The sequence below is a fragment of the Rousettus aegyptiacus genome, unplaced genomic scaffold (genome assembly GCF_014176215.1).
Source record: "Rousettus aegyptiacus isolate mRouAeg1 unplaced genomic scaffold, mRouAeg1.p scaffold_m13_p_8, whole genome shotgun sequence".
Taxonomy (NCBI): Eukaryota; Metazoa; Chordata; class Mammalia; order Chiroptera; family Pteropodidae; genus Rousettus; species Rousettus aegyptiacus.
In genome coordinates this window covers 37,777,452-37,805,424 of record NW_023416311.1, presented here as the reverse complement: position 1 = coordinate 37,805,424, position 27,973 = coordinate 37,777,452, and the positions used below count along the sequence as shown (strand labels likewise).

The 27,973-nt window shown below is 36.0% G+C and overlaps 1 protein-coding gene and 1 pseudogene across 1 annotated transcript in view; both read left to right on the top strand.

The window, feature by feature from the left end:
- The window catches only part of FAM170A (family with sequence similarity 170 member A), a 67,804-nt gene extending 58,111 nt beyond the window's left edge, over nucleotides 1-9,693 (top strand). Inside the window, exons 13-16 of the mRNA XM_036225260.1 lie at nucleotides 1,977-2,038; nucleotides 2,433-2,584; nucleotides 3,531-3,715; nucleotides 4,975-9,693. The gene's annotated coding sequence lies outside the window, so the exon portion shown is untranslated. The remainder of the gene's footprint in view (nucleotides 1-1,976; nucleotides 2,039-2,432; nucleotides 2,585-3,530; nucleotides 3,716-4,974) is intronic.
- A 13,426-nt stretch (nucleotides 9,694-23,119) lies between these two features.
- LOC118607573 lies at nucleotides 23,120-23,239 on the top strand (annotated as a pseudogene).
- Nucleotides 23,240-27,973: the final 4,734 nt, after the last annotated feature.

Sequence of the window (27,973 nt, the reverse complement as noted above, 5' to 3'; positions counted from 1 at the left end):
AGGAATAGATCAACTACTGCAAACCTAGGAAATGTCAGGTTTACTTACAGTACCTGAGAATGTTTCTTCATTGGGAAATAGCTTACATAATTAAAATAAATTAAATTAACTCATACTCTGCTTAGTCCCAAAGAAGAGTCAAGTCACTATAGATATCGCTTTCTTAAAGCTCAGGATAATTCAAGGTTGCCTAAGGAGACAAAGTGTATCAGGTGTGGAACCCTCTCTTTGTCATCTGCTGACATTTTACTAGTTCTCCCCAGAATCATTCAGATTTCTATAAACAGTATTCTTCCACAAGGGGAAGAAAGTCCAGATTGTAGTTTAACATTTCTTGGCAGTCTTGAAAAATGTAACAATTAAAAAAGTTGTCAGGTGCTTTAATTAAAGCTCCCTATGTGACTCGTTTACATATGCAAATTATCTTCAGTGGCATCATCTGTGAGGAAAGGTTAAAGTGAGTTAGCGTTTAGACTATTAATTATAAAGAGAAGATCTTGCCAATGAATCAAATAAAGGGTTTATTTAATTTAATTTCTATTTTCACTTGCACCTCAGTCTGTAAACAGCAGCCACACTACCAGGGAGATCCTTTTCGTTGATCCCTTTAGGTCACCCAAACCTCCTGTTTACATACTGAAGAGTCTTTGGCAAATACTGATTGTGTCTGGGAAGGTATTTTGGGATGCTTTGTTGCAAATGCCACAAAAACATTTATGCGGGTGATATTCTAAAGGGAATGTCATGAAAATAAACTATCTCTGATGTTTCTTATGCTGATCTGTCAGCAGCCTTGAAATTGAGAAAAATGAGGTTTGAAAGGAAGAAACGAGAGAAGTTGGAGAAGGTGATTGGGGACAAGGAACAGGGGGAAGATAAAACATAAACAAGTCAGAGAGATGGAAGGGCAGTAACATTTTAATGGAAGAGAGTGTTTGAGAAAAGAATTTAGAGAAACAAAGATAAATAGAAAAGAAACATTTATCAATTTTTTCATCAGGTTTCAGACTTTTTAAAAACTTATTTTTCTTTTCAAGTTAATATTTGTAACCATTTCCTATGTACCTGGCACTGTACTAAATGTTAATTTTTTATTTTATTACAGTTTATTATTACATATTATATTTTATTATTACATATTACATTTTATTATTACATACTGCTGTGAGGAAGCAGTAAAGCTATTAAATAGCATTTAAATATGTTAACTCTAGATCTTGATTATTTGGGGTTGGAATTCCCGAAGTGTCACTTATTTGCTTTGTGATTTTGGACATAGTGACCTTTCTTTATTTCAGTTACTTCATCTGTAAAATGATGATAATATTAGTATACATCTTACAGGTTACGGTGAGGGTTAGTAGATTAATATATGTAAAGCATTTAGAACAGAATCTACACATAGAAGCACTCAATAAAGGTTTGCCATTGTATTTTTATGAACACTCTAATTTAATAGTTGAGGTTCAGAAAAGTCAAGGCTCAGTCTCAAGATATCTCAGCTAGTTTCAAACCCAGGTGAACCTGACTTGAGAACCCATGGTTTTAATCACATCCCATAAGGTGATAGAAGACCTAGTTCATAACTTCAACATTAATTGACTCTTTTTATGAATTACTTAAACTCTCTGATTTTGCTTAGATTCACCCCTAAAGCAGATACTATGACAAGGGCTAGATGTATATATTAACTATTTATTAACTAACTACTGTATCCAAATCCAATAAAGCAGAATAGGTATAATAAATTGAGAAAAGTGAAACAGAGAAGGAAGGAAGCCAATTTAAAGGTGCGTTTTTAAAAAGATAGCTGGGGCATCTGAGATTCTGTGATGTCAAGGCCCCACTGGAGTTGCACACAATGTGCCACAGAATAATCCACCAGGGATGAGGAAGGTGGAGTGTTTATTTATCACTTTGTATCCCCTGTTGGTCAAGAGTTGTTCCAGGGGTTATTAATGTCCTTGCATTTCCAGCTTTGCAGGTGACTCAGCATAACCCGGAATCTCAAAAGCAAGGGAAAGGCAGCAGAGCTGAGGTGGGTCGTTTTGCCAAAGGCTATTTTCTTGGCACAGCTGATTGCTACAGCCATCTGAGTAAAGTGATGGGCTAAAGGATTGTACGAAGTATTTGATACACTCCCCTTAGTTCAGTATACACATTGATTACATAAGATATTTGTTCCACATTTGTGTATATAAAATTTCAGTAATTAGCATTGGGTTATTGAGGAGCTTAAATGATATGTGTGTGAAAGTGCTCAGAAAAATATAAATCATGTAGAGTGGAACACTATACATGTAATAGTGATATTTCCAAAGTTGAAAGTCAAACAGTAGTTGAACAATATATATATATTTTTAACCAATCAATGACTACTTTTGAAATCAATGCCTCTATCATTTCACTATATAACTGTATCTGGATTTCAGCCGAAGAAAGACTCCTTGGGAACTCAACATCGTGAGCATGACTGAGTTCTAAGTTGAATGTTCCTTTGGATTGGAAAAGTCAAAGCAATTTGTCCAATGCCTAGTCATTTGGCTACTTGCTGTCTTAGATGGTGCACCACTACTATTCTGAGGTAAAAATTAAATAGAACAGAATGAAAATGTATCCTGACTAGGTTAAAATCTGAGCCTGTTTGAGACTTCCTGTATTTAGTGAAAATCAATCTGCGCTCTACTTTCAGAACTAAAATACTGCTTAATTTTCAATGTCTTCTTGCTTTGTGTTTGAATACTGACTCCTTCACTTACCCACGTGAGTGAAGATGGCAGTCCCTTTAACCTCTCTGGGCTTCAATTTTCTCACTGTGAAATTCAGAAAATAATAATACTTAATCCAGTGAACTGTTATGAGGATGACAGTAATGTGTTTGGAAGAGTTCCTGAAACATAGAGGCATTCAATATGTGTTAGTTGCTGTTATTCTCATTCTTATCATTATTTGTTTTGACAAAGATCTATAGCTTTGCTTTCTGAGTATATAAATGTAGTGGTTATTTCTATTAATCCAATTTCATGATGAGCCGCTCTCATCTAACATTTCAAGTGAAATGTAAAGAGCTCTGAGAATTATCTTGATGTTCTACTGAGAGATAAGTTTAAAGCCTTTGACCCTCCGAGGAGCCCTCTGACATCATGAAAGCACAGGCCTTTGTAAAGCTGATTTTCTAAGCATAATGTTGATAACCCTGTCCAAAACTCATTTAGAAACAATTTGAAAATGTCAAGTATCTTGAAAAGAAATAACAATTTTGATGATAATCCTGTGTATCATAGATATAGAGGTTGTATCCCCTCCAAGAAGAGTAAACTGACTTGTGTTCTTATTCCATGTACTTCACATGTACCCTGTGAAGGAGATTTGAGCACACATACTAAGTATCTGTGTATCAGATTTCTATCCCCTAGACTTATATAAAAGACTGCAGGTGTAGCACAGTATAATAAAGACTATGTCTCCACTCTTTGATGTTTGACTGACTGCTGACATCTTAAGTCTCATTCTTCCTTTTTCCCCTTCAGCCCCACTTCTGGACAAGCCGATAAGAAAGTCTGAATGTTTCCGCCTTCGGTCCTGTGGGAAAGTCAATCCACACAAATACTTGCCTGTGCACACCTCAACCTCTGACGGCCATAAAAACTCCATGCCAGTCTCTTTTGCCGGCTCTTAGAGGACATTTTCCATTCGTCCCAGAAAGCCTCATCATGTAAGTTATAAACCCTCTCATGCCCTCTTGCAGTGTGTCACTAGTCTTGCCATTCCAACAAACATTTTTTTTTGAGGGGTGGGGTGGGGGTGTTGGTGGTGAGTCCTTCCCTTTCCTTTGGAGTGGCACATAGATATTGGCTTGAACTGGATGGTACCCAGGTTCCTTGGAGTAATGGCCGTGTTCAGGTCTGGGGCAAGGAGAATACAAGGCAAATCTGGGATATTTTGTCATGCCCTAAAGCAAGAAAGTACCTCAAGATGGATGGGGTCATATCAAAAAATAACAGAGCCAGGATGAAGGGGCTGCCACTTGCCAAAATGGGACAACTTGAGTACTGAAAAGAGTAATAATGGTAATGGATTATAACCCATTCAATACAAATCCATAATAATACAGAGGCAAAAAAGAGAGAGTGAGAGAGAAGAAATAAAGGGGGGAAATCTCTTCTTTATAGAAGATTATTCACAGTAAATGAGAAAGAAAAGAGAGGGTTTTTAAAAATTACCATTTTGCAGCCAATATGATTCAAGCAAAGATCATCAAAAATATTAAAACTTTTGAGTAAATGTTGTTGGGATAACAGGATATTCACATAGATGAAAAGTATTATCCCACAGATTACGTGTTTTAAGTGCTAAGGAAAATGAACCTTTATAATATGTATGTAATATGATAGAAGTTATACAGCATCAGCTAGGTATTATGCAATACTTATGCCAAATTTTTAACCTGAACTTAATGGTGAAGAAAAATTACAGAATGTGGGGCATAATATAAGACAACTGTACTGAATTTTCAATGTCATGGAAACAAAAAGAAAAACAAAAAGTAGAGTGCTCTTCTAGAAGAGATTAAAAATATTAAAGAGACAAAAACAAAAGTATTGTGTGAACCTTGATATATGAAAGTGATATTGTAGTTGCATAAAAGAACATGCTTATTCTTAGCAGATATGTGGCATTTAGGGGTCAACTATCTTATGTCTATCACATTTTCAATGTTTTAGCAAACAAGTTTATGTATAGTTATGTAAAAAAAATAGATTAGCCAAGAAAAAAAAGAAAGAAAGAAAGAAAGAAAAGTATAGAAAAGAAAAGAAAAGAAAAGAAAAGAAAAGAAAAGAAAAGAAAAGAAAAGAAAAGAAAGGAGGGAGGGAGGGAGGGAGGAAAGAAGGAAGGGAAGAAATGAAAATGTTAATACTGTGATGAATTTAGATAACAGGTATTTATTGTTCTCTTCTTTCAACTGTTTTGTAGGTTTTAAATTTTTAAATAAAAAATTAAAGTTAAAAGCTCAAAATGAAAACAATAAAACAACAATAAAAATTATAAAACCAACAAAAGGACTTTAGAGGAGTGCTGATACCACCAAAATTACTTCTGAAAACTTAACAGATTTGAACAGAATGCAATATTTGTACCTGGAAATTATTCTTAATGTATAAAATAAATAGCAATTATATTATGTCAAAAGACCTACTGCACAGCAACACATGTTCATGAATGAATGCTATCTTCCTCCATCTCTAGCATCTATTTGAATTATATTGCTTTGAAAGCAGAGTAAATATGTGCTCTCAGCCTACAAAGACAAATAGATGACTGACTTGGAAATCAAAAGATTTATGGTTGCTGCAAGTCTCCTTACTGTGGTACCTCATTAATACCAGATTTGATTTGAGAACATCATGCTCGAACTGCAAATGAACTTGACTTCTGTGATTGGAGAGCCACTAGCAAGACTCACCTGTGATTAACATCTCTTTGCTCAAATGAGAACAACTGCTTGAGGATGACATTTCTGACTTGTTCAGCTTGTCATTATTACATCTGAAAACAGCAGTAATTCCTTGTCCTGCTTCTATGCCCTGAGAAAATAATTGCCATGCTCATTATCTTTCAAGAGCCTGGAGGAATTTATCCTATTAAGACTGTGGGCAAGTGAGTGGTTACCTAGCTCTCTCTGACTTTGTAATGCCTTTCACAAGTTGTTATTATGCTGCCATTTGCCAAATCTTTTTCCCTTTCTGTAGTACATTTTTTTAACATGACAACTTATTTTTCTTTTCTCCTGCTGAAAGACTGTATGAAGAAGAATCACCAGTCAGTGTAATATTATGAACTCAAGGTAAAACACAGTTGTAGAAGAATTTTCCAGCATTATGTATTCCATTCTTGGCCTCTGTGAGATGTAGTATTATAATCATATTCTGTTTGTTTACATTTATAATAGCATTTTTTATACTTTCTTGTTTGTTTGTTTATGTTTTTTGGATTTTAGTCTTTCTTTTACCACAAATCTTTTCTCCATACTAGAGAACATAGCTCGCTATACATAAAAATAAAAACCCATAAGCCAGTTTAATAGACTCAGTGAGTTTAAGGAATATGAGTTTATATTTTCTTTTTTATTATAGGCATGTTCCATATGTTGAATGGGACACGCTTATATTAAAATAATATCCATTGTTTGTCTGAAATTCTAATTTATCTGGGAATTTTATATATCTATTTGATAAATCTGGCAACCCTACCACAACCAACACTTAAAAGCTGCTAAGCCACAGGAACCGGGCTATGTCCTCCAGAGTTCAAAGAGAAAACAAGACTCTGATCAGTACTCATCATTTGTTTTCCCCACTTTTACCCAATAACAAATTGGTCTTCCTTTCTGTATCTAAGGGTGACATACATTTATCCTATTAGCTGAGCAACGTTTCTTTGCTATGATCAACTTTATTTTTGTGAACTTGTCAGGTAGTAAAACAACCTGGAGGTTAGGAGTAGAAAGACATGCAACATTTTCTGCTGAAGAAAAATTTTACTAGATTTTAAGAAAATTGCACAAGAGCTGGGTTTTGACAAGGATCTACCGCAGCTACTGTCGTGACTTCTCATAATGCACTTACCCTTTATATATTCATTTTCTTCAATACATAATGAGCATGACATTTGACTCACAGGATTTTAGTTGCTATTAAATGAGGTCATTTATATGAAAGCGCACTGTAAATAAGAATTTTTATTAAGAGTCAGAAGCTAAAACTAGATCACACTCAAGAGAAGTATTTGTAAGATTATAGCTAATTTTGGCATTTAATAATTTTCTAGGAATATATTCATTTTGTCTACCTTAAAAATATGTTAGTGTAATAGTATCTAGCTGTTCTTTAATTGCTGATACTGTGATTGTCTACCTAAAAGAATTAATGGAATCCAGAGAGAAGCTATTAGAATCAATACAAGAGTTTAGCAAAGTTGTTAGATATAATATCGACCTACAAAAATCAAAACCATTTCTCAATACCAACAATAAGCAACCAAAAAACTCCAGAAAAAGATTATTCCATTCATACTTGCAATAAAACTATAAAGTATTCATGAGTTAAAGTAACCTCAATTATGTGAGACCTTTATGGAGAAACTTGCCAAATTAAAATTTTCAAAAAGATAAAATCATTCCTTTCCCATAAATACAAAAAGAACGTGTTGAAGATTTTAAACTTATTAATTAAGGAGATAACCAATAAGATGTTATGGTCAGTCGAAAGAGCACTTAAGAAGCCAGGAATTTATAGGCAATTTAACAGAGAAATATTAGGATAAGATTGCTGAACTAGTTATAAAATGAGTGTCCCATGGACCATAAATCTTTAGAATTATTTGTTTCATCAGACACAAAATTATTTGCATATACTGGACCAAGTTAACATGTGACCTCACTAAGCCTGAAACCTTTTATAAATAGTAAACAATGAGATAAATTAAGTATTTCTCATAGTAATCCTTTTGTGGCCTTTGCCCCCATGGGATGTTGAAAGGATGTGGAAGAACCTTTTTGGTCTTATTTCCAATTTTGAAATAATTTGCCTGACATACTTTAAAATTCAATAAAGGACATAAAAGATAATCTAAATAAATGGAATGACATTTCATGCTCTTGGATGGGATGAATTCATATTACAAAGGTGTAGATTTTCTTCAATTTTAGTATATAAAGGCAATGCAACTCCAATCAAAATTCCAGTTAGATATTTTAGAGAAACTACTAAACTTGCAGTAAAATTTTTAGAGAGGAATAAAAGTCCATGTCTGTCTGTTGCTTATAGAGAAGTTGTAAAGACAGAGAGCTTGCCTTGTTAGCTAGTAAGACACACTACAGGGCCAGCTATAAAAGCAATGAGCTATTGGTGTAAGAACAGGTAAACAGATAAGTGGAAGAAAATAATACACTCAGACACTTATGCATCCATAGGAATTTAGTAAATTTTAAAGGAACTACTACAAATCAATGGAAATTGTTTTAGTTGAAGTTTTTTGGGGGGGGAAATTGGCTCACTACATGAAGAAAAATTAAATTTGATCTCCATCTAGTTTCTCCACATGTAAAGGGAGGCCTCCAGATACATTAAAGAACTGAGTTGGAAAGAATAAAATATACAGCTGATAGAATAAGAGACATGGTAATTTTTATAATCAAGAAATGGGAAAATACTTCACCAATTTCAAAAGGAAAAACAATAAAGCAAAAGATTGATGAATATAATTGTATCAAAATTAAGGCTTTTTATTCATGAAGAATACCATAGGTCATATTAATAGATGACTAAACAGGAAAAGGTATTTTCAATGTCTAAAACTGGCAAGGAATTAATAATTAACAAGGAATTCCTATAAATTGACAAATTAGTTACTGCAATAGGAAAACAGGTAAGGAATATGAACATGTAATTCATGGAAAACTCTCCAAACCAAGAAGTACCTGAAGGCTTGCTGACGGTAATAATCAGAGAAAAAAGGTTAAATTAACAACATCAAATGGGCAAAAATTAGAAAGCTGGATAATGCTGAGTGTTGTCAGGGAAGCAGGTATGCAGGTAGCTTCATGAGGAAGGAGATGGTAGAACCATTCTAAAAACAATCTGGCATGATGTAGGCAAATTTATACATATACATTATGACCCAGCAATTCTGCTCCTGAGAATTTATCCCCCCCCAAAATTTCAAACATGTTTATACATAAAATATATAAAGATATTTATTGCAGTGTTGTTTACAATGGCAGGAGTTGGTGGCAGTTTGGGTAGAATAAGTAGGTATGACTTAGAGCATACTACATACTTTGGGTTATTATGCAACATTTGAATGAACACATCTGATGTATACATAGAAATGATTAGATTTTTAAAAGATAGAGCTTAGTCCAAAAAAGTAAAAATGGAGTGAGGTCTATAAATAGTTTAAAATAAATGCCAACAAAACCACACAACCCATTTTTGAGCACTTTAAAATAAAAGGAATAAATACAACGCAATGGTTACTTTGGAGATGGGGATAAAATGGAATCAATAAATATTAAAACTAGAAAGTCTCACTTGAATAGATGATAATAATGTGCCTTGAACTGACAAGTGTTGTTACTTCAGTCTTGTATATCTGATGAACAAATAAAATAAAACAAATCATAACAGTGTCCTGGGGGAACCTAAGTATTCATTGTCTTGCTTACTCCTTGCCTCTGTTTAAATTTATCACCATGATTGCATTATGGAGATACAACCCATCTGGGATCCTGCCATGGGCTGATTCAGGGGTTTCACATGCTCTGAGGTCAGAGACCAGCAAGGAAAATCCTGAAGGGAGTTTTGGTCTCTACTTTTACGCATATTTTTAAAATGCTGCAAAAACTGTGGATATTGCCTATGCTCACAAATACCCTAATGTTTCTGCATTCCCCTACCTCAAACCCCATTATTTAGTAAATCATTTTCATGTTTAGTAACAACTTATGCTTCTCTAGTTTTCCAGTAGGCAAATCATTTTGATGAAACATCTTCTCATTTAAGTGTCACTAGGACTTAAGATGGAGGCCTTATCATGCTTTTTTGCAGTTGAGAAAACAGAGGCTCAGAGAGACTGAATAACTTTCAAAATGTCATTTATCTGGAAAGTGATGGAAACAGAACTTATCAGATCTCCTGGCCCCATACCCAATTTTTTAATCTTATGCTTCAGTCTTCTTTAATGGAAAAAATCTTCAGTCTTAACTGAATTTCAAATAATTTAAAAAAAATAATTAATGAAATTCTTATAGATTTCTATTGCTATTTGTGCAAAAATTAACTGAGAATTAATTGGTGAAGAGTCAGTAGATATGACAACCAGGGAAAGGTAATTTTCAGGTAGAAGTCTGAAAGGCAGTGATAAATAATATAATTCCCTGACCATCCAATACTGTTTGGATACTATAATGCATTTTATAATAAATTCTGAATTTCAAGGAATTTCAACTTGTCCAAATGCATTAGTGTATAAATTGTAAATATTCTGTAGTGTCATCCCAGATGCAGTTTCCAAAAAAAAAAAAAAAAGAATATTTATGGTATTAAACTTATCATAATCAGCAAATTTTTTAGGCACATATGTAATTCAATTTTGCAAAATAACGGATATAGGAAAACCGATTAAATATAACTTACACACTGAAGAAAAATTAACAATGATATACTGTAAAGTAGCTGGTGGGCTTTTTCCACATTTTTTGTACAAGCTGAGATTATCATCTCTGTCCTGAATCACACAATGTCCACAGACTCTCAATGCTCATTCTCCACACAGCAATCAGAGTGATAGGACCATTTTAGAGTTCTCCTGCACATCTCATTCACATTTGCCTTCAAAATGAAGACGTTGGTATTGCCTGATCTAGCCCCATTTATCTTTCAAATCTTATTTACAGCCCAACCTTAATCTCTCTCACTCCAACCTTCATTTAGAGTAGGAACATGGTCCATCGCCTCCTCAAACCTTTCGTGTTCCCTCTCCTAACAGGCTGTCTGTTCATGTGATGCTCTGACTGGAATGTTCTTCAGCTCTTGTTGTCTGTCTAACTATTATTCTTTCCTCAGATCTCAAGTCAGCAATCATTTTCTCAGGAAGTCTTCTGGATGCCCAGTTCAGGTTGGGTCCTGCTGGCATAGGCTCTCAGAGAAACTGATCTCGCCCCTTTGGATGACTTATGCAATTTGTAATTATACATTTATAAATGTGATTTTTTTTCTTGATTCATCTTTGTCCTGTCTTCCCCAACAAACTACTAACTCCACCAGAATTTGTTCTTTAAAATATTTTTATTTTTCCTCCTCCTGCATCTAGTGCCCTGTTGCTTGTTGGGGGCATTGGTCATTTATTTTGACTCTTCAGCACCTTTGTATCCATTTTCTGTATTTGGAGAATTCTTTACCTTATGACCCCACTGCTCACAGTGGCAGAGCCCAGAAATTTCCTAGCCATTACACTTTGTAGCCAGGGACAAATGTATGACCTAGGCAGTGACATCCAGCCTTCCAAAGTCACAGGTTGACACTCCAGGAGATATCTCTGGTAAGTGGAATCACTAGCAGAAGCAGTGGTGTGCCGGATGGTAGTCCTGGTGCTGGCACAGTCTCGTGGTTTATTTTGGAGATTGTTCCTGGAAGAATGGTCATCAAGCCCGATTCTGTGGCCTTCCCAGAGAATCTGAGACTTAGATCCTTTAATAAAGTATTTATTTTGCTTAAACAATATCTTTGGTTTGCAACTAAGAGCTTTGAAATGAATGAAAGAATAATGGAATCTCTTCACTGCCAGCACAAATTGGATGTTTGATGTCTATGCTGTTCTACGAAGTTATTGCAAAAGGGACTTAAATTATAGAAATAACCTGATTGTGGTCTAGAGGCTTGTTATGGCCCAGAATATTTTAACTATAAGAGGCTATAAAAATATTCTTAGGTTCATGTAAATAGATGCATTGCCTTCCTAATATTTATTGCTTAAAATATTCTGACAAGTAGTTTGGATTCTGCGTGACCAATTTTAGAATAGTTCAGCTCTTAACGTTTACCGTTTGTTGTTTTATTGGACATTGCTAAGCTAAAAGAAAAAAAATATTTGATGTTTTTATGTCTGGAGTTATAAGTACTTCATCCATTGTTCTATGCTGAAAGAAGAGATTTCAACTAAAACAGGTAAATTTTAAAAAGATGCGTGTATGCTGTGATTCTGTGAATAGATGTGTCTTATAAGAAAGCAATCATGACTACATATTTTTCTGGTAATGAACTTTGGAATCTTGGATGAAAGGCCTGAAAAAGCATTAAATACAATATACGTTGCTTTTTATTAAATGTGTTAACTTGGGTAACAGGAGCAGTCATCTGACAGTTTAATTGGCCTTTCCCTGAACCATCTCCCATTGGGTCCACCTAGGACTCGCATAGCAGAGGTGTTCAAGCTCCAATGTCACTGAAACACAAAAATGTGAAACACAGTTGCTAAAAGACAATTGAGATGGTAGGGACTGTGCAGGCCTGGAGCATGCATGCTATTAAAATATAAACTGAGGCATCTTAAAATTCCTGAGTTTATTTGAGCAAAATTTGATTCAAGTCAGGCAGCACCAAGCCAGAAGTGGTTAGGAATGCTCCACCGACAGGACCTTGGGAAAGGCTTTTATAGGGGAAAGGCTTTTATAGAGAAAAGGCAGAAGAAAAGTCAAAATATTACTGATTGGAGATAGATCCGCACTTCTGTTCTTGTAAAGACTCAGTTCGTAAGACAGTATAGTTGTTTTAATTCCTTACATAATTGGGTTGCAATCTGAATGATATTGAGGCTGACTCACCCATCCAACTATATTACCTTCATTTTGCTTCTTTATATCAGGAAGATCTTCAATTAAGATGGAAATCAAAAAATTCCTATGTTCTAGATATGAAGTTGTTTGTCTTTGAAATATTTTTCTTCTGGGTACAAAGATTTATTTAGCTTAGGGGAGAAGGTCTAAAATAAAAAGTTTCTATCAAGCTATGAACATCAGCTTCCAACTTGGTCAACTTCTGACCATAGAGTTACTGAAAAAAATCCGTTTGAATATCTTATCAGGTTTCCCGAGGGGAAAACAATAAATATTCCTGGAAGTACTGAACAACTTCATGGATTAAGAGGCATCCTCAAAAGAGATGCAAAAGATACTACCTTCTCAAGATCCAGAGCCACTTCCAAAGATAACCAAAAGAAATAAAGACTTAGACAATTATTCTGAGAGCTGGCAATAGTTAGGAGGACCCTAACCATGAATTAAGTACAACCCACATTTCTGTCTGTCTTGGCCCAACCTACTGTGCCAAGTCAAGTTCTCAAGACACAAATAAGACAAACAAGAAGGCAATATCTGTGCCTGAGAGAGGAAGAATCAACAATCAGTGGATACCCAAAAGCAAATTCACAAGCCATAGTTCAAAGATCTATTTCTTACAATTGTTATTTTCCTGTCAGTCTGAATTTGGAAAGAAAGATGACAACATGAAATTTTATTATCTTAACCAGGCTCCACAAATAGAGATTTGGTACAGCTGACTTTGGTAAGATTTCTCACATTTGCTGGCTTGTGCCAGTTTTCCTAGGATCCTGTCTACAGGCCCTGGAGGAAGTGGAGTGTCCCAGCTGGTGTCAGTCAGCTGAAACTGTAGAGGAGGAAAAATAATTTTCTCTCTGCCATTTATAGTGAGTGCTTGGCTGAGACCCCTTTTTCTCTAGAGCACCTCACAAATGGATAAGCCACTGTGGCCACTGTAATCCAAGATAACCTTTGGTAAGGTCAACCTGCTCGTTTAGCCTCAAAACAAAATTTTATTCATCTGTGGCCCAGGCCAGTTCCCAAACCAGACCCAGTGCAGTTCGTAAGTCTGATCCACTTGGGCCCTGGACCTAGTCTGGTTAAGTCAGACCCAGTCTGGTTCTTAAGTCAAACCCAGTTCAACTCCGCCATTTTCAGACCCAACATGGAAAAAGAAATGCTCAGATAAGGTCTGAAAACTCACAATGCAAGAACTGCAGAGCTAACCTCTGAGAGGGACTTACCCACCACCTCCAGTGGCAGTGGGAAAGCAGTGAGCTCAAGGGGCTCAACAGGTACCTACGCCTGAACCCCAGCCTTCCTCTTTCCAGTCTGTCTGGGAGACCTCGAGTAAAAGACTTTATATAAGATTTATGCCAGTGTTTGCACCTCTGCTTCAGTCTTTTGCAGTCACTGCTCCTGTCATCTCTCCAAGACATTGTATAAAACATCTACTACTACTCACTGGACCTGCTGTGCCACTAGCACTCCATCTTGGTTGCCCATCTACTGACCTTGACTCACCCTTGACTTCTCAAACTCTTTTTGGCCTCTTCTCTCTACATGGCCAGGACTATGAGCTCTTCACCATCTTTCCGATGAATCTGACATGCTCACTCCTTTATCTGGCCAGTAGGAAATACTTATTCCTTGTTATGTCCTGTTCCTTATTTTTAGTGGTGGTAGTAGGGAGTTCTACTGCAGGAGGAATTCTTTAGTAATATCGTTTCTTTGGGCTTACTCACCCTTCCTCATGAGAAGGCTGGTCCAAATAGTCTTCAGCCTAAAAGGGTCTTTCCTCCTTTCTGACACACAGGCCCTGAAGCTGAGTCTGGTTTCACCAGGGAGGCCAGTGGGTAGGAGTGGACCTGTTGGTGAACCGTTGACTACCTACTACTGTCTGCATCTCAGCAGGATCTTCCTGTCTTCTGCTTGTTTCAGAGTAGGCAGTAATACTTAGGATTATAGTGTATACTTTATGAGAGACATTCCGTTTATAGTAATCTGATGGCACAGTGTTAACACTTAAAGGGTTTATTAAACAATCTCTTCACCAAGGTGAGGCGTAAACTACTTTAACAATCTAATGGGAAAAAAATTACTTAGTGGCAGAAGCCATTTTGAGTTTTCTCTCCATGTAATGAGTTTCTAAGTAACCTCTTTAACTTCCCAAGGAGAACAGCCATTCTGTTCATAAGAATTATCTGTATGAAAGGACTAGTGATACATGCTCCTGCTCCTTTTGTTCTGATAATAGAGACTCACACAAGCTGTTAGGCAGCTTTCTTTCCCAATGTGTTTAAAAAAAGAAAAGAAAAGCTGTACTGTGGTTGTAGAACCAGCACTGGAAAGCAGGGCACTAAGTTCACCACCTGAGTAAAGCTGGAGCAGAGTCGTGATCCTGCTCAACAGTGTCTTCAACTACAACAGTGGAAAGATGTGTATCACCCAACAACGAGAAGCAGCCTCTCACGCCGTGATGAAATGCTGTCCGTAGTCAAACCATGGGGAAAAGAAGGCTTTGCTTGTCCTCAGGTTCTTCTCTTCTCAAAGCTGGAAAGGTCATAAAACAAATGCTAATGTTTTTCTAACCTCTGTCCCTTCCAGGCGTAGGAGTTGTTTTGTTCTGAATCATGATGAAATATGACAACTCCTAGTTTTTCAGCCACTGTGTCATTTATGATGCCCAATATTTTCCAAGTTCTGGTCCTTTATCATGGTGAACCTGACTTATGAGCTATATTGAAGCTAAAAGCTTCCCTTCTGAAAGCAGAAACGATATATTGTAAATGGCTGTGTTCGACTATTTTTTGATAACATCTTACTTTGTCCCCCCAAAAAATGACATTCATCATAAATGTCTATTTAGTGCCTATTGAAACATATTTATTCTTTTACAAGAAAAATATACAAGGTCTGACTGGCTTTTATGGTTATATTTTCATTTCGATGGCAGAAATACTGAATGAATGGCTGTAGTTTCTAAATTTAAATAATACTTTTTAACCTCCTTGATCATACATATGTGTTTTCATAATATGATGGGTTTCCCCACCCCGCTCCTTTTTGATATGTTTACATGGTTAAGCTACATCCCCATTTATTCAAACACAAATCTGGGTATTGTTGTGAAGGGAATTACAGGTATAATGGAACCCCTTATTCAGCTGGCTTTAACTATGGGAGATTATTCTGGATAATCTAGGGCCCGATTAAAACAGTTGAAATGCCTTAGAAGCAGAGGTGAGGAGCATGTGTGTGGTGCGGGGGAAAAGAGAGAGAGAATTCTGCTTGTGTTTAAAAAATATTTTTTTTCTAACTTTATTGAGATATAATTCCTCAGTCTCTACCCTTAGCAACCACCAATCTACACTGTTTTTATGAGTTCAAGTTTTCAAAATTCCACATATAAATGAGCTCATACTATATTTGTCATTCTCTGACTTATTTCACGTAGCATAATGCCCTCAAGTTCCATCCATGTTGTGGCAAATGGCAGAATTTCCTTCCTTTTAATGACTTACTAATATTTCCTAGTGTCTATAAAGACAAGGAATAACACTGTTGGCAAGAACGTGAAAAAAGGAGAATGCTTATGCAATGTTGGTGGATATGCAAATACACACACAGTGTTTCCTTTAGCCAATCATCTGTCAGTGACTAAGGTTGTTTCTATGTCTTGGCTGTTGTGAATAACACTACGATGAACATGGGGGGGGGGTGCGGTGCAGATATATCTTTGAGATAGTGATTTATTTTTTTTGGCTACGTAATCAGAAGTAGGATTGCTGGATCATATAGTAGTTCTATTTTTATTTTTTTGAGAAAGTTTGTACTGTTTTCCATAGCAGCTGCAGCAATTTACATTCCCACCAATAATGTACAAGGTTTCCCCTTTCTCTACATTCTTGCCAGTAAACTTATCTCTTGTCTTTTTGATAATAGCCATTCTAATGGGTGTGAGGTTTTTGATTTGCATTTTTCTGTCAATTAGTGATGTTGAGCACCTTTTCATGTACCCTTTGGCCATTTGTATGTCTTCCCTGGAAAAAAAAATGTCTATTCAGATCCTCTGTCCATTTAAAAATCACATTATCCTTATTATTTTGCTATTGAGTTGTATGAGTTCCTTATATATTTTGCATATTAACCTCATATCAGTATATAAATTACAAATATTTTCTCCCATTTCCTAGGTTGTTTATTCATTTTATTCTTTTGATGTGCAGAAGCTTTTAAGTTTGATATAGTCCTTTATTTTTGCTTTTATTGCTTGTGCTTTTGGTGTTATACCCAAAAAATCATTTCCAAGACGAGTGTTCTAGGAGTTTTTATAGTTTTAGGTATTACATTTAAGTCTTTAACCTATTTTAAGTTAATTTTTCTGAGCGGTGTAAGATAAAGGTCCACTTTTATTTTCTTGCATTTGAATATTCAGTTTTCCAAGCATCATTTATTGAAGAGATTATATTTTTCCTAGTGAGTATTCTTAGCTCCCTTGTTAAATATTAGTTCACCCTATATGTGGGGGTTTATTTCCAGGCTCTAAATTCTATTCCATTGGTTGATGTGTCAGTGTGTAAGTTAGTACCATACTGTTTCAATTACTAGAGCTTTGAAATATAGGTTGAAATCAGGAAGTGTGATGCCTCCACCTTTGTTCTTCTTTCTCAAGATTGCTTTGACTATTTCAGGGTATTTGTGGTTCTATATGAATTTTAGATTCATTTTTTTCTATTTCTATAAAAAAAAATGCCATTGGAATCTTGATAGGGATTACATTTAATCTATAGATGGCTTTAGATAGTACGGTCTTTGAAACAATATTAATTCTTCTGATCTATGAACATGAAATATTTTTCCATTTATTTGTGTCTACTTCAGTGTCTTTCATAAATGTCACTGTTTTCAGTGTACAGGTTTTTCACCTCCTTGGTCTGAGATCTTGGGAGTTGCTGATGACTGCTAATTGGGCTCCACGGTTGAGTGGACCTGCCGGCTGGGCTCCATGCTCACATGGGGCTTCTGGGTGGGCACCGTAATCTGGCAGGGCTGCTGGCTGTCAGGTAAGGCCACTAGCTGGGCTTTGTAATCACCCCTAGTTGGGCAGGATCACGAGCTGTATTTCCTGGCAGTTTGGTGTTACTGGCTGGACTCTGCATTCAGATGGGGCCACAAGCAGGGCGTTGAGTTAGTACAGGGCCTCTGGCTGTGTTGAGTGATCAGGTTGGGGCCATAGGCTGTGCCATTAATTGGGCAAAGCTGAAGCCTAGGCTTACTATCCGGTAGACCCCTGGCTATATTCTGCTATCTAAGTGATAATCGTGATAATTTGCGGGACGGGACTATAAAAATATCTTGCTTCTCACCAAACTTACCCCCTAATCCCTACCTTAAACTAATTTAATTTATATATTCTATTTATTAATTTTTTATTTATCAGTCATTTATTTATTACCAACATGGACTCATAAATTCTTATTTTATTCAATGAGTTATAATGTGTCCTAGTCCTTATTTATTTTCATGCTCAAGTTGTGCTGACTTGTCCAATGTGAACTTCTTTGAGCTGGTTCCATGTGTTCTTTTGTTATGTCCTGATTTTTTTTTTTTAAGTTTTGTTTGTTTTTAGCAGTTCCTTACTTTTTTGGTACAAAATGTTCATGTTCATCTCACACTTTCCCTGTCCCAGCCCTGGAATCTGCCATTTCTCCAAGCACACCTGATTCCTCTTAATAGACAATGGTACTTAGAAAGGTATGAGTGTCAGGTGTGCTAATTGCTCCCAGGTGTAATTGCTTCTCAGCTTCTGGGCCCCTTCAGTGGACAGAGCTGGGGATAATAAGTTTAAACGGATATAGGAATACCTCGTTTTATCTTGTTTTGCTCATTGCACTTCACAGATGTTGCGTTTTTTCTTGCAAATTGAAGGCAAGACCCTTCACCATCAAAAAGATCCTGACTCGCTTTATTATGACTCTAGATTTACTACTGTGGTCTGGAACAAAACTTCTGCAATATCTCCAAGGTATGCCCATATTTCTTAAACCTGAATACTAAGTTTCATTTTAGAACCCAGCTAATTGACGATTTTTAAGCATGTCTTGAGCTCGACAGACATTTGTTTTCTTTTTCTTTTACACAGACCCTCAAGGTAGTTGCACTTCAATACCTGTTTCTCTTCCCTCATTTATTAACACTTTATTTTCTAGGTCCTTCTTAACCTTCCAGGATACAGTAAAAGTTTCAAATTCTATCTTTAGGGTAGATTTTCAAAGATTTATGTGGTTTCCTTGTTCTGTGACTTAAATTCCCGGCATATATTATCTATTCCTGATGCATCGATTTTCCTTTCAGAACACACACAAGTTGATAAATATATAACTGATAAATAGATAATGAGCCTAATATTAGAGTGAAGATTTTGGGGGTTGGTGGAACAAACTACAGTGGTCTGTTTTCATCATCTGAATTCTTTTTGAAAAGTCTAGTGCAAGTAGATTTGCCTAATGAGGTTATCTTGTAATTTAATTTAACACCAGTCTTCTCCAGACAAATTATGTGTTAAATAACCAGAAGTAGATACATAGTTACTGTTGCAGCCTCAAATTCTAATCTGATCTGTCCCTTCCTTGGTGAGTCAAATCACATTTGAAAGTATTTTTAAAACCTTGCATAGAAATACAGACATTTATTTTGGATACAGGATTAAAATGCTTTTGCAAAAAGAATAAAAGCTGTTAGGGCCAGGGCATCAGAGAAGCTCGCAGTTTTGATTCACTGGAGATTTTTTTTTTCCTGTTACTTCTTGCTTTACACACATCAAGGGAGAAATTTGATACTATAGCTGACAGCAAGTTCCATATTGGAAATTCTTCTCTGGTACTTTTAAACCCTGGGAAAATATATCCCTATTTTTATTTATTATACTTGGATCTACAATAGGGAAAAATCATATGATTTATAGTCCTAAAGTTTTCTTCTTGTCTTGGCTTTATTTGTCTTACACAAATTAATTAGCCTTTTTTTTTTTTTAAAATTAGCTCTTAAGTATCTTCTTACATAGGTTACTTCTCTTTAGCTGCTAGATCCAAGCTGTAAATGGGAAATCCCATTCAAAAATGACCAGAAAACAAAACCAAAAAGAGGTCTTTTTTCTCTTCTAGAGTTGTCCTTTCTGTTCGTCCCTGACTCATTTTCATCAGGAAAGAATTATGAGAGCTTGATAATAGCACCTAAAGATATATAAAGAGTTATCAAACTATTTATGCCCAAGGGAAGGTTAAAATTGACTTTTTTTTAAATTTGCAAATTATTATAATAATTATAATTAGATGAGACCAAAGAAAAGGGATTTGTTCAACAGGGGAAAAATGTTTCAAATAAGTAAATGTATCAAGAAGTTGTCTTTAATATATTAAAAATATATATATATAAATGCATATACGTATAAATATGTAAATGTGTATGTATATATTTCTTTCACTTAGAATTCATTGTTACAGTATAGTCATGAACACATAAACCAATTTTTTTGTGGCTATTTAATATCAAAAACAATTTTTTATCTGGGAGATTAGCTATTTGTATCAGAGGTGGTTTCTAAGATTCTAGAGGGCATTTTTCAATCATTGTATATAATAACAACATATCAGAATTTCCACCAGACTGTGATCTTTTTAAGGACAGGGATCCCTTAATTCTAGTAGGTACTCAGTAAAGAAATGTGATAAATTTTTATTTGGAAAAGAAAATGTAGATTTAAAATAAAATAGCCATGCTGATTTCTCTGAACTTTAGTTGAAATGGCAGGGAATGGATTGTTTCTGTAGGAATAAAGCCCTGATGACTTCATCAGGCCTTCATGGTGGCAACGACAGGGATAAGTTACCTCCGTGCTCCAGAGGCAGGTGTGTAGCTGAACACTACTAGAGTGGTTTATCACAGACAGATACAGGAAAAGCAGAGCCTCCTGCCAGTTTTTGAAAATTAATTTCTTTATTTGGAAAAATAAAACTACATCGCTTTAGCCATTTACTGGAATATGTAGGAGGTTTGCATGGAGCTGTTCTCCTCTGATCTCTGAGATACACAACATGGCTCTCCAAAATACTCAGCTTTCTACTGAGGCCAATTATGGCTGGCAGCCCAGGGGGCGTTGATGCTAAGGAAAAGCCTCATATTTCAACTTTAAAGCTGAGAGTGGAATGTGACGATATTCAAGGGAAAGCTGCAGGTAGAAATGCAGATACTCTGGGGAAAGAGAATCACAAGTTATCAGCACGTTTATAGTTAGTTTCCACCACATCTATAGGCTTCTACAAACAGTAAGCAAAGACTCTATAAAAGCTCTAAGTGACTATACAGAACTTGAAAAACTACAATTGTGTGTGATTTGATTATAAGTCTAAAAGGAAAGTATGTGCTATTTTTAGTTTTTCTTTTTACCAAGAGAAACACTAAGTTGGCCTGAGGGTAGGTCCTTCTATGGATATTCTGCTCAATGGAGAATATATTCTATTTTTTTAATGTCTTAAAGGCTATAATAGATATATTCTATTTTTGCTTGCCTGGCATCCATCATCTCCCCTTCTCAATAAAAAGGACCCCAATTTTTCTGTGGGGAACTAGATTCTCTCTCTGGCCAAGTGTTCACAGAGGTTTTTGTAATATGAAGAATGTGAGCCCAATTTCCTAGGATATAATGTTTGTTTCAGAGAAGGCACCTGATCTAAGTGGGCTAATCGAAGTGAATTTTTTGGATTCTAAGTTGAGCTTTCTAAAAGAGACCCTCTTTACTTTCTGCTGAACTTAGACATAAAAGGTATGGATTCGCTATTTTGCCTCTTCTCAGAACCTGAGAATGAGCCATCACATTATGAAACAGGACAGAGAAGGAGAGAGCCTGATTATACTGACATATTTTGAGCTCTGGGCTCAAGACATATAAATTTTTAATCTGTGTGGTCTAATAACTACTTTTATTTGCCAAATTAGCATGAGTAAGGTGTCTGCTGTGCAGCAAAAGGTGATTTAACTGATATGGTAACTGAAGAAAAAGCAGGTTGCTGGTCTCATGTTCCCTTGAACACAATGAAATGTTTATACGGGAAAACTAATTGAAAAATTGTCAGGTTACCATGCCTCTGAAACCGAAATGCTCACCCAAGTATATGATTCTATTCAATGTTGGTGCCAACAAAAATGAAATTAAAAGATCTGAAGAGGGTATTGACACAAACATTTGTGGGATATTGCTTTTGCAAAAAAAGTTTAATAAAAGATAATGTTAGTATTTTTTTAAAAAAAATCGAACACAAGAAAGGTATTATTTCTCACCTTAAGAGAGCTCTTCCCTCTTCTCATTTGCAATTCTTATTCCAAGATCCCTGGATAAGAGTTATAAATAATTGGTTATAGCTTAATTTCCCTAAACTGTGGAAAGCTAAATAATTGTCTGCAGTAAACAAGCTATCATAGTGTATTTTTCTGGGCTTACAGCTTAACTTAGAGCATATCCAATGTATGTTCCTAAAAGAAAGGAATATAGAAAATAATTTTGAAAATAATCTAAAAATATTTTGAGTATATTCTCACACTTGAATCAAATTTGCTAGATATGGAATCCTAATTTTGGAAAAATCATTCCATTATCTTCTAGCTTTTAGTCATGCTACTGAGAAATATAATACTGTTCTTATACCCAGTCTTTGGATTTCACCTGTCACCCAAACCCCATACCTCACCATTTATAGTGACAGAGACCAAACTCGGTGCCCTCCGAGTCTTTTTTTGACGAGGCCTAACCTTTGGGCTCTGCCATTGCCCATTTTGGTCCAATTTTATCAAGAATCTTGCTGGGTCCGTAGTTCAGTAAAAATCAAATTCCTCATCTCAGCTGTGGCATTTGACCACTTTTGATATCTGATCAATTTCTTATCCCTTTGATATCGCCTTGGACTGCTTTCAGCAATAATCCTGTCAAGCCGATTTAGGCAGAATCCTTCTTTACTCCTGATGTTTCCTCTTAGTAATTTCCCATCTACTTACCCTCATCCTGCTCCTAGGCTACAAAGTCCTGCTTTTCCCTGTTGATTTAGAGTGATCCCAATCTCTATCCCTTACTACAAAACTCCATTGTAATAGTCTCCCCAAACAAAGCCTGCCTTACCATCTTTAACAGATGTCAGAATAATTTTTTCATTACCAATAGACATTCTCTTAAGTCTTCATTTTTAGTACAGCTTTATTTTCACTCTGCTGAGCCTGGTGTCTCCGAATCACGTCTTTCGGGATTCAATTTCTCTAGAGAGTACATTCCTCCTCTTCTTTTGTCTGAACTAGCGATATATCATATTCCCTGCCTATGAGTAGCTTATTATTTATTTGGAGAAATAAAACTTTTATTCTTAGAATGTTAAAAACATGATAATTTGATAACAATAGGTGGAATTATTTGTCAAATAAAATATTATTAGTGTTTGTGTTCAGAAGCTGGGTAGCTCTTCCTCTGAGGTGATATTTAAAACTTTCATAAAAGGATGGATTTGAATGAAGCCTTGATGGATGGACTTAGCTTATTTAAATTCTAGACTGATATGTCAAAGACATATGTCATGTGTTCATGAAATCCAGTTTCCTAATCTACTTATTTCCTATCCTGGGCACATGGCTAGACTATGTTTTTGAGTTAGGTGGGGCTGTGAAAAGTTGGTGGAAGCAATGCACTTAAAACATTTCTTAGTCTATGGCCATGCTATTCTGAACAAACCCGATCCTGTCTGATCTCGGAATCTAAGCAAGGTCGGGCCTGATTAGTTACTTGGGTGGGAGACCACCTACGAAGGCCAGGTACTGTAGGCACACACAAAAAAGGATTGTAAGCTGACAAGGTCCTTGCAATCTGTGAGGTCAACCAAGGGTTGCTTTGCCTAAAAAAAAAAAAAAAACCCAACGAACAAACAAACAAACCAAAAACATTTCTTATGTGATACTGTATGTTCTCTATCCTCCCTAGGCTGTGGTCAGTCTTCACACTCCCATTTCTGTCCAACTTGATAAATGGTTTATAAATCTATGTGTTATCCTTTCTTTTTCCCTAATTAGATATGTGGTTTCCTACTGCCTCCTGGCTTCCTCATCTCATTGCACTTAAGACGTGGACTGACACAAATTGAATTGGAAGTGGTAACAAAATATCAGTCATTCAGTAGGAACATAGTATGTGGGCATTCCAGCATGAAACTGGAGATGCAAATTGATTTCCACTTCGGACATTTTTCTAGAAACTCACTGACATGTTTCTAGAAAGGGTGGTTTGCACTGGCTTTGGAGTGTATCATTTGATTGATGTAAAGTGTTTGTTTGCTGAACCAATAGCTGTTCTCTGTGAAGTTTTATCCCTTCTACACTAGTGCTCATCAACTGCATGGACCAATACAGGACAATAAAACTGTACAAACACTTTGGCTGCAACATTTGTTCCGTTGGTAAGACTGACCACACTCTGTGAACCTCTGGGTGCCAGAGGCAATGAGGCCCTTATGAATTTGGGCAGCTATAAAGTAAGTGTGACCTGTGTGATGGGTATGAACTACTTGATGGAATAAATTTTAAAGCACAGGTGATTGTCTGCCATGCCTAACGCTCAGGCTCTACCTGCTCAGTGTATTTGGTAATGTAAAGAATATGATTGATTCGGGTTCTTTCATACAGCCTACTTACTCTGTTTTATAAAGTCAGTTGTGTATAGCTTTTAATTCAATTAGTTATTTTCATGTTAATTAGCTCCTGCATATTAAGTTTTCTTCTAAAATTTTAATCTCTTCTCAGTTTGTGATGTTATGAATCACATCATAGATTGCATTTTCAATCCTCCATGCACAGATTGCCTTCAATGACAGGGAAACCCAAAGGCTGTAGAGCCGCAGGAAAAAAAAAATCCAAGGATCTATTAAATATTGCATAAGCACATATAGAATTCTCTGCTTTAGCATCCTAAGCAATAAAGGTGACCAGATAGGCTTGAAGGAAACATATTATAGGAAAGAATTCATTGCAAGAATTCATTGAAATCACTTTTGTTACCCAGGGACTGTTTTTTATGTTCTAGATGCTTGGAATTAGTTCTGCATTCAAAATCTGTTTTCTAGAGAAAGAAAGATAGGCTTCTTTTTAATTTTTTAAAGGGATAAAGGTGGGGAAGTTTCTTAATTTATTTTCTTGGAGAAAACAGAATATAGCAAGGCAGCATTACAATCCCCTTTAAGGATTTATTGAAATGTCAAACTCTGGGGGACTGAGGCTGTATGAGGAAAATGAATAAACAGCAGATTAGCATTTAGACAATATTCTTTCATTGTTTGACTATAGAAAATAATGCTGAATAGAATTAATTTGGAATTTGGCAAGGATTTGAATAGTGGAAGTAAAGCTTGCAAACAGTTGAGTAAATTTGAATTTTATAGAACCATCATGATGAATCTTATAGGAAAATTTATTGGAATAAGTTAAGGAACAAAGATTCTTTTGGAGGCTCTACATACAAAAAACCAAGAAAGTAAGAATTTTATACTTATTCAATGGTTTGGAATTAAAAAAAAGAAAGTTTCCTTTTTCTTTTAAAATCAGGATTTTTTTTTTCTTTAACACCAGTGAAGTTGAGAACTAGAATTTATCATTGGTAATGGCCATTGAAAAACAATTTGTTGGTGAGCTGTCCAGGCTAAGAGTAAAATTATTTCAAACCCTGTCTGCCTAATTTCAGTCAAGAATAGACAAGAAATGACCCTCTAACTTGTTATTTGGAATATTTGGATTACTGTAGATAAAGAAAGGGTACAGTATTTTTAAAAGAAGATAGTACTTTATTATTTATTTATATTTTAAAATTATAGTTGACATTTAATATATTAGTTTCAGGTATACAGAATAGTGGTTAGACATTTATATAATTGAAGTGATTTATAAAGCGTACATTGTTTTTAATAGAAAGTTTTCTAGATAAGGACCAATCAGATAATTTAATTACTGTGGTTTATTGAACATAAATTGTGAACATTTCAGCTAGTTCCTTCACTCTCATATCTAATTGGAACTAGATGGCCTATTTAAATGTATATATGCAAAAATACTTATATTTAATGGAGAAACTTAAAAATAGCCTAAGTTAGGAAACCATTTGTTTTACTGATGAAGACTCCAAACTGTGCCATGATTTGATCAGAGTGTACAACTGAACAGAGTTAATTTCCTTCATTTTCTTTCCTATGCGGTATGACCTTTCAGGACGTTTCGGGTGGGCTCGTTCATTTTGTCTTGAGATGCTTGAGTCTATCATCACTTTCAGTATAGAAAATAGTGGTTCATTTGTTTTTCTCAGGCACTCTATCTAGTAGAAGAGTCTGAAGACAAAGGAAGAGGGGGTCTGCTGAATACTGTCCCGAGTGCTTAACTGGCCGAAGCGCATATGTTGGGGCAATGATAGGAAGAAAACCACAGCTGTCTGTAAAGTAGTTTAAACGAAAGGTCATTGTCTTAAGAATATTACTCTGTTTTTGTATTCCTTTCCCTCCGCTCTCATTAGTTGATTTGAGCGGTCACTTGTGACGGAGATATCCTTGCTCTGCCTATGTCCAGGAAAAAAAAAAAAAAAAAAAAAAAAAAGGAAAAAGAAAAAGAGTAGGCGGGGATTACGAGAGCCTGGGCTACAACTGTGGGTGTGGTTAACTAAGAGCCACGTTTCACCTGAAGGCATGTGGCTCCCACTGCTTAAGAAAATTGCTCAAGAGAACATGCTTGACCTTCTGCATGCAGGTACTGCACAATCTAACCCCCTTAGATAAGGCGTGAGTGACCCTCAGACCCACTGTGCTTTCTGAGAGCTGTGAGAAGTGATACGTGGGGCCACTTCTTCCTTTTCCTCTCTTCTTGCCTCCTTCCTTTCCTGACTGGCTCTCATTCCCTCTCTTTGCTTTTCCAACTTTCCTTTCTTCTCCCTCACTTTTCTTCAATAAGCAAATGGCTGTTTTGTGATATAGATTTGATTTACTATAAACGTTTAATAAAATTCACCGTTTATTAAACCAGCTCTCTTCAGTGTATTTGTCATTGCAGTAATATCCAAAAGTGAATTAGGGATGAAAAAAATGAGATTCTCCAAGTCCACTCATCTTGTCTCCTAATCTGATACTGCAGTCTGTGTCCCTGAATGCAATTACATTATTTAAGCCTAACAATAGTGATTTGAATTTATAGATCTCCTAAAGCCACAAGTAGAATCGAACACCTATTATATTAGTATGGAACGCTCAGCATAAAAAAGCCTTTTGCATTAAGACATTTCGAGGCCCAATGATTTTTCCTGAGTGTGTTTGAACATGAGGTAACCATATATCTTTTGCATGTATATTAGATTATTTAAATGAGTGTAAAATTCAGAACACAATTTCTTTAAATATATTCAGCAGCCCAAAACAATTAAAAAAATGATTTGTAAGGCTAACATCTCTTTCCTCTAATATCCAAAAGAAATTGTTGGCTGTGTAATGCTAGTAAATGCTGGCTAAACCTCAGAGGATTTATAATGAGTAATCTAATGATTCACTGTCCTGTTGTTGAGCATGAAGCACCTATCTTTGTAAGGATGTTTTGATATTATATGGAATGTCTTTTATCCAGTCACAGAATCCCTATCATATTCCACTTTAGTGCAGCCTATGTATTTTTCTCTCTGGCATCTAGGTACCCTCATATCCTGGGTGAATCTCTAATTATGAGTAGTCTTGGTGGAGGCAGTGTACACCTTTCAATATGGAAATGCAAAGGATTAGGTCCTCTCTTCCTTGATCCTGATAATTCTGCTTGGGCATGACCTACACTTAGCTGATCAAATGCTTCTGCCAAGGATTTTAAATTTTGAATCAGTGAAAAAAAGACAGCTGGGGTTGCTTCACAGAAGTGGCAGTGGCAGCGTGTCCTGTGGTGGTGGTATCCTGGATGATTATTCCTGCTAAAAATGACTTGTGCTTTCAGCTTCTTGGTTTGAATGCAGCAGAAGTTAGGGTGAGAAGAAGAAAAGAGTTATCCCTCATGAGGCTGTAGGCACCTGGCAGCATGTGTTAAGTGGTATGTAAGGTGAGGAGGTCAGGTGGAAAGCAGCCCACATTTGCCTTCTGTCACAGCTTCATTTGCTCTATCTGGATCACTAGCAAATGATAGGAGACATACATTCATTGCTGACCCTTTTCGAAGTGTCCATATCTAGGATACTCTGCCTGCCTTTTACTTTAGAAAAGAAGTGAATGTTTGGCAGCTCACATTGGCTCCCAACCTCATATGAAATCAGTTAGCATATTGTTTCAATGTAATAACTTTGACTCAATCCTGATGTCTAGGCCATATCCCAGACCTATGAATCAGAATCTCCGGGTTTGGGAACCAAGTGTGCATATTTTTTAAAGCTTCTCAAGTAAAATCCATATGCAGCCAATGTTGAGAACTAGTGTTCCGACCTCTGTCCTCCTGTGAGTGAAACAAACCCCATATTAAATGTGTAGACACAGGAGAAAAAGGTATAGAAGAGTAAAGACTATGGTG